This window comes from Capsicum annuum, chromosome 7 (genome assembly GCF_002878395.1).
Source record: "Capsicum annuum cultivar UCD-10X-F1 chromosome 7, UCD10Xv1.1, whole genome shotgun sequence".
Lineage (NCBI taxonomy): Eukaryota > Viridiplantae > Streptophyta > Magnoliopsida > Solanales > Solanaceae > Capsicum > Capsicum annuum.
In genome coordinates, this window is record NC_061117.1 from 190,006,789 (window position 1) to 190,014,107 (window position 7,319).

Here is a 7,319-nt window from a genome sequence, read left to right on the forward strand (position 1 = left end):
TCGAATAGATGGGTAATCTGTTACAACATATGACCTCTCTGTTGCAACAGATTAGTTATCTGGTGCAACATGATAAATATCTGTTGCAACAAATTAGTAACTTGTTGCAACAGAACCTGAACTCGATTCCAACAGACGTGTCATCTGTTGCAATAGGTTAAATATCTGTTGTAACAGATTAGTAACCTATTGCAATAGAACCGAACTCGATTCCAACAGACGCGTTATCTGTCGCAACAGGTAAGTCATTTGTCGCAATAGGTTAATTATCTATTGCAACTCACTCATCTGTTGGAATCAGCTTTAAAGATTCCTTAGTACTGTCATATCTATCCCAATAGGCGCTTCATCTGTTGCAACAGATGTATAGTCTGTTGCAACATATGATTCACCTATTACAACAGATGACCCATCTATTGAAATTAGCTTCAGAAGCGTAACATGAATCCCAACAGGTAAGTAATCTATTGCGACTGATCACTTACCTATTGCAACTTATCTTTCACCTGTTGCAATAGATTACACATCTGTTGGGATTCATGTTATGGCATTGTAAAATCACTATTAACTTTTTTTAACAAATGACTTTATTTAGGTACCACTAATTGAGAGATCAATAACAATAGGGGTGGATTGTCATGGTCAATGGATAGGAAAAAACAATCGATATGTATGGTATTGGAAGAAGGGCGAAATGCTAGAGACGATAGCTATGACAGTCTAAAGTGATGTTTCATATGATAATTTTGTGAACTTAATCATCATCTATTGTGGACTGAATTGTCAATCGGAAGAACTCATCATCAGCTGCATGCACAACTCCTTTGAAGATCAGAGAGTACTACCTTTCAAGATAACCAATCAGGTTTGGTTGTGTGCTTATCTTAGTGATTCATCCAGGCCAGTGTTGAGGGTGTACGTGGTTGAAAAGGTGAGAGAGAATGAGAACTAGAATGTAGAAGAAGAAGAACAACAAGACATCTTTGATGATAGGTTGGATGATCTAGACATGAATATTTCAGATCTTGATCAAACACCTACGCCCATTGATGCGATCAATACGGTGGGCAGTTCTTCTCGATCGACACAGTTTGACAATTGTCAAGACGAAGGGATCGGATTTTTCAATGGAATGTCATTCTAGGACAAGAAAGAACTATCTACTACTTTGTTTATTTCTTTCTTGAAAATTTTTTTTAGAATAATGAAGGTGATTAATTCGAGCAAAGTCTTTTGCTACAAATGTGCTAATCTGAATTGCAAGTGGTGGTTGAAAGCGGTGAAGTGCTTAAGTTCTGAAAGATTCATCATTCATAAACATGAAAAGTATTACACATGTGGTTCAGAGCACATCTCGAGCCAAAATCCTCACGCCACGACAAAGGTTCTCAGTGAATATTTCAAGAATAGTTTTTCCAATCTCAAGGGTCCTTCTACAAGGGTTATGGCCAATCAAATCCTTATGGAATTGGGTGTCCTGGTAAGTTATTGGAAGATATATACGGCCATGGGGATTGCCAAGGACTTGGTTAGGGGGACACACGAGCATGGGTATGCATTCCTCGTTGCCTACTGTTACATGCTTGATTCCACAAATATCGGAAGTAAGACAGCGTTGCATGTTGATGAAAACGGAAAGTTCAAGTACTTTTTATGTCCTATGGTGCTTGGATTCAAGGTTTTCGACATTTAAGAAAAGACATAGCTGTCGATGATACCTTCTTGAGGAATAGGTATAATAGAGTTCTGATAGCGGCGGTGGCGTAGGGTGCGGAGAGTCACATCTTTCCTGTTTCTTTTTGTGTAGCGAACAAGGAATGTGATGCATCTTATGGATTTTCTTTGAACAACTGCAAAGCTGCGTCGAAGATACCAAAGAGTTGTGTTTTATTTTGGATAGGCATCCAAGTATTCCAAAGATGGGTTTAATTTTCTTCACTTTAACTTACTTTGGTTGTTGCATCAGGCATCTTGGAGAGAACATTCAGACCAACTTTCACAATGAAAGGGTCGTGACCCTTTTTTATAGAGCAACTAAAGCATATAGTAGAGAGGAGTTTTTAGACTATTTCAATCAAATAACGGATCTGCATCCCAAGGAAGCAGAACATCTCGTATGTGACGGTTTCAAGAGATGGAGCTGGGCATTCTGTCCGACAAATAGATACATTCTTATGAATTTAATGTCTTGTTTGAGTTACAAGTTTAGTATGATGTCGTACTAAGTGATTCTTTTATATAGGTACAATATTATGACGTCAAACATAGCTAAATCGGTGAATTCATTATTTGGTGATGAAAGAGAATTTCCCATCGAGGCTCTGTTTGAAATAATAAACAAGAAGTATGGACAATTTTTTCACAAAAAGTATGTGGAGTTCAAGGACGCAGGAACCCCATTTACTCTAGAAGTGGTAAAAATAATATCAATGAATATCAGTCTGGGAAATAGGTTATTAGCTTATCAAATAGCAGATTACAAGTTTAGTATCAATGGTCATGGTGATGTTGCTATAGTCGATCTTCAAACAAGATCTTGTACGTGCAGAGTTTTTAAGTTTGACAAAATACCCTGTCTACATGCTATGACAGCGCTTCGAGCTCAATACGGTGTAAACTATGGAACTAAAATTTATGAGTACTCCTTTCTGTATTATTTGGTGGAAAAATATACAATGGCATATAGTTGGCACATTACTGTGGTGTCTCCCGAAGAATCTTGGGTTATTCCCGCAGAGATTTTAGGGAGATTAATACCTCCTCCATATATTGACCCAAGCACTATCAACCGAGAAGAATACCATATAAGAGAAGGCGTGGAGTCAGAGAATCGTTTTCATCAAGAAGAAACAAGTGTTCCGTATGTAAGAGTATTGGCCACAAAAGAACTACAGTCTGGATCGTAATCCACCATGATTGTTGTGATTGCAAAAGCTTGTGTTGTTGTTTGTTGTAGACTTTTATATATTTAACTCATTGTTGTGAACGTAAATGTTATCATTTATTATATATAAAATATCTTTTTAATAACTTGTACATCAACAAAATGAGGCAAAACATGAACTAAATACAACATACAATAAAATTATTTTCCACAGATTGCCCATCTGTTGCAACAGATGGACATTAGCTGGAAGAAAACGATACGGTTTATCACAATGGAATGTTTTCCTCCAACAGATGACAAATCTATCACAACATATGGATAATCTATTGACAGAAACCTAACCGATGACCAATTTGTTCCAACATATGGTCCATCTATTGAAAGAACTCAAAATCCAAAATTGCTATTGTTACTGGATTCAAAATTGCTCCTTACCTCCTACTGTCAACATGCTAATATGTATGTTTAGAAGAAAAAATAGACAGAATGAAAATTGAATAAGAATTAAAAATCCAAAGTCGACTAAAAATAATTTTTTTATTAAACAAAAAATAAAATACATTAGGTATAGATTCGATATAAAAAATTATAATACAATGCTAAAAGAAAAAACACATTCTAATTATTATTATTATCATCATCATTATTTTTGCCAGTCGGTCAATCAACTGACAACAGCAGGGACCCCATCAGCCTCTGCATCTCTCTGAACATCCTTGCTCTTATGGAGACCAACTCCTTATGTAGGTCATTAACCTTTCTATGAAGTTCCCGTACTGTGTCGTACAGAATAGCAATGTCCCAAAAAGGATTGGCCATATCTAGAACACAGATGAATTGACAAAAAATGTAAACACAAAAGTAAAAAAAAGAGTCCGAATGTAATACAACGTATACTACCAACTGATAGATTTACATAGAAAAGAACTTACATCAACGAGAAGGGAATATGTTCTTTGAATAAAAATGGTTGAAGATGTAATACGTGAAGAGAAAATGCAAGAAATAAATAAAAGTGAAGTAGAATAAAGATTAAGGAGGGAACTATTTATAGAGGATTGAATCTGAATATGTTAGGCAAAAATGCACGACTGTTCAGCTCTATTGTATTAATTACATTCAAATTGATGCCTTTTTGTTTTCTGTGAAAAGTCACGACTATTTCTTTTACATTCAAACTTCTCACCTTTTCAAAATGGTTTGATACTCGATAACAACCATTATTATTGAGATATTGCAACAAATCGTCCATCTATCACAACAGATAACCCACTGTCACAACAAATTTACCATCTGTTGCAACAGATGGTCTGTATGTGCAACAGATGAGACATCTGTTGTAACATATGGATTATCTATTGTGACAGATGGACCATCTATTGGAGAAGATATTTTGATTTCTTCTAACAGTTGATTCATAAGTTGCAATAATTGGGAAATTTGATTCATCAGCTGTTTTAAATGTATTAGATAAAAAGTCACGACTATTTACCTCTTTTTTAATAGTCATCACATGCGTGTAGATAAATAAACACTGTCTGACATTGATGGGGTAGGAAGAATAAGGTGCATGAAGCTAAATAGATCCACTTTCATGTGTGGGAGTTATGTATTATTGATCAGGCTATCGTGACAGACGCATATAACGTACAATGATCTTGTGAATGAAGTTTTTTATTAATTAGACATTGATCCTTCAAACAAGATCCTGGATTTTACAGGTTAGTTTGGTAGGTGCAAACTGATAAGGCTGAAGGGTTCGAAAACGGTGGTGTCGATACCCTATTATAATATAATGATGGTTTTGCTCATGTTTCTGTGTCAAGTTTAGAGAAGAGTTTAAGTTTTTGGCAGCAGCGTAAATATCCAATAGTTATTGGACCGATTTTAATGGTGTAATGGACTTTTGAAAGGCTTTTGAAGCCTTACACTGCATCAAACAAGAATGGAAAACCAATAGAAATTCCCCTGGTCCAAAGTTATATGTATGGGTTGCTCGAGAAGACTATTATACACCAGAAGGTGATAGGGAGAATACCTGTGCAAGAAAGTGGAGGTGGATATTACCATATATCATCTCAAACCTTGTTTAAGATGAAACACAGGGAAACAAGTAAGGAACTTCTAGCAAATTTGGCTAATAAAATTAACTTGAAAGATGAAAAAATTGAATGAGCTGCAAATATGAAAGTGTATCCAAATATTAAAATCCATCAGTGGTTCTTGAAAAAGAAAAATGCTGAAGAGGACTAGAGCTGGGGACACTTTGCTAGAGACTATTACTAGCGAGTGTGGTCTCAATGAAGACCCACAAAGAGAAGGATCAGAACACTAATGAAGCATCTTGGTGAGCACATAGGATTGGTAAGATTTTCAGTCATGAATGAAATCTAAACCAACAACTCCAGAAGTAAAAATAAGGGAAGCCAAGGCATTAATTTCTGAAGTCTAACTTGCATCCCATCCCTTCTATTTGTGGTTTTGATTGGGTCAATGATAGCCGAAACAAAAAGGTCTGAAGTTGGGCAGAAATCCCATGCCTTGTTGTTTCCACTGCCTTTGACTGACTAGAACCACAAGCAGAAGGCCTGGGATGCAAGTTTAACTTTAGAAATTGCCACCTTGGCTTGATACCTTATTTTTACTTCAGGAGTTGTTGGTTCGGGTTTTAATCTTGGCCGACAATCCTACCACCATCAGTGCTCGTAAAGTTGCAACCTTAGAGTTCTAGTCCTGTATTTTATGGGTCTTCATTCAGGCCACGCTAGCTAGCTACAGTCCCCTAACAAAATGCACAGCTCCAGTCCACTCCAGAATTTTTCTTTTCAAAATGGACTGATGGATTTTCAGTTTTGGATACACTTTCACATTTACAGCTCATTCAATTTTTTCATTTTTCATGTCAATTTCATTAGCCAGTTTTGCTACACTTTTCTTCCTATCCTGTGTTTCTTCTTAAATAAGGTCTGAGTTGATATATGGTCTTTTCCACCTCCCCCTTCCCGTATATGTATTCTTCCAATCACCTTCTGCTGTATAATAGTCTCCTTAAGAAACCTATACATATAAATTTGGACTAGAACAATAACTATATTCATTTCCATTCTTGTTTGTTGCAGTGCAAGGCTTCGGAGGCCTTTCAAAAGTCCATTGAACCTTTAAAATCGGTCCAATCTCTATATGAATGTTTACACTGCCACCAAAAACCTCAACTATTCTCCAAACTTGACACATAAACATTATCAAAATCTTCATTAAATTGTAACAGGGTATTGACACCACCTACTTGGTCCCTCAGCCGTACCAGTTCGAACCTAACAATCTTAACTATAAAATGCCATATCTTGTTTGAAAGATTAACGCCTAATAGGTAAAGAACCAACATTCATAAAATTAGTGACTGCATGTGTTTTTTCACGATAGGTTGATTAGTAATATTGTAATGCCCCAAAATCTGGTTCCTAGGATGCCACAGGGTGCTCCAAACTACAAGTAGTCCTGAGCTAACCCTGGCTACCTTTTCTAGATCTGAATCTCAAAATAGGGGAATATAGATGAAAAATCATAATATATGCAGAAAACTGTCTGAATCTTTTGAGTATATCTAAATAATACTAAATCTCAAAAGTCTGATAAAACAAATGCTGAAAATCTGAATACTAACTTAAAGGTCTAAATCTGAATCTAATAGTTAGACAAGCCTCTACTATCTGAATCTAGAGAGTCACTGGGATAGGCCCCAGTTGACTCAACTATCTAAAATGAGTAAAGACATATCTACTAGTAACTTGGAAATCTGAATAACTAAGCCCTCAAACTATGAGGACTCACCAACTGTAGGGATATAGATAAGATGCTTGAAGATCAATCACGCTGTTGAGACTGAGCAACTAAACCTACATTATGAGACAATATAGCACATAGACATATATATGGATCAGTACTTTGAGGATGTACTGAGTATATGGAGGTGTATGCAATAAGTAAACAATATCATCACAGTTTATAAAATCATGCATCCTAAATGTAAATGACTCATGTAAGCTTGAGTAATCTGAAATCTGAGAGTAAAATCATGAATAACAAAGCATGTAATCTAAGTCTCGTGAGTCATCACACTTAGTCTGAAATCTGTATTTCTATTCCATTTCTCAAATCACATAGGCTAAGTAAAGTCTGAAAACTTATTCTGTGTATCTTAAGGCTTCAAATCGATAAACTGTTTAAGAGTAAGGGACATCTTTTGGGAGGTTCTTCTAACCGACAATACACCATGTGAGCATCCATGAAGTCCCACGACTAGCCCTCATTAGGTAGGGCTGTTCTACTCTTGCCACCAGAATAGAACATTCTAATATGAGTGATCACAATATGAGTCATCCACGTAGAAGTGGGAATAATCTGATAATCTTTACCTATGTTGACACATAGT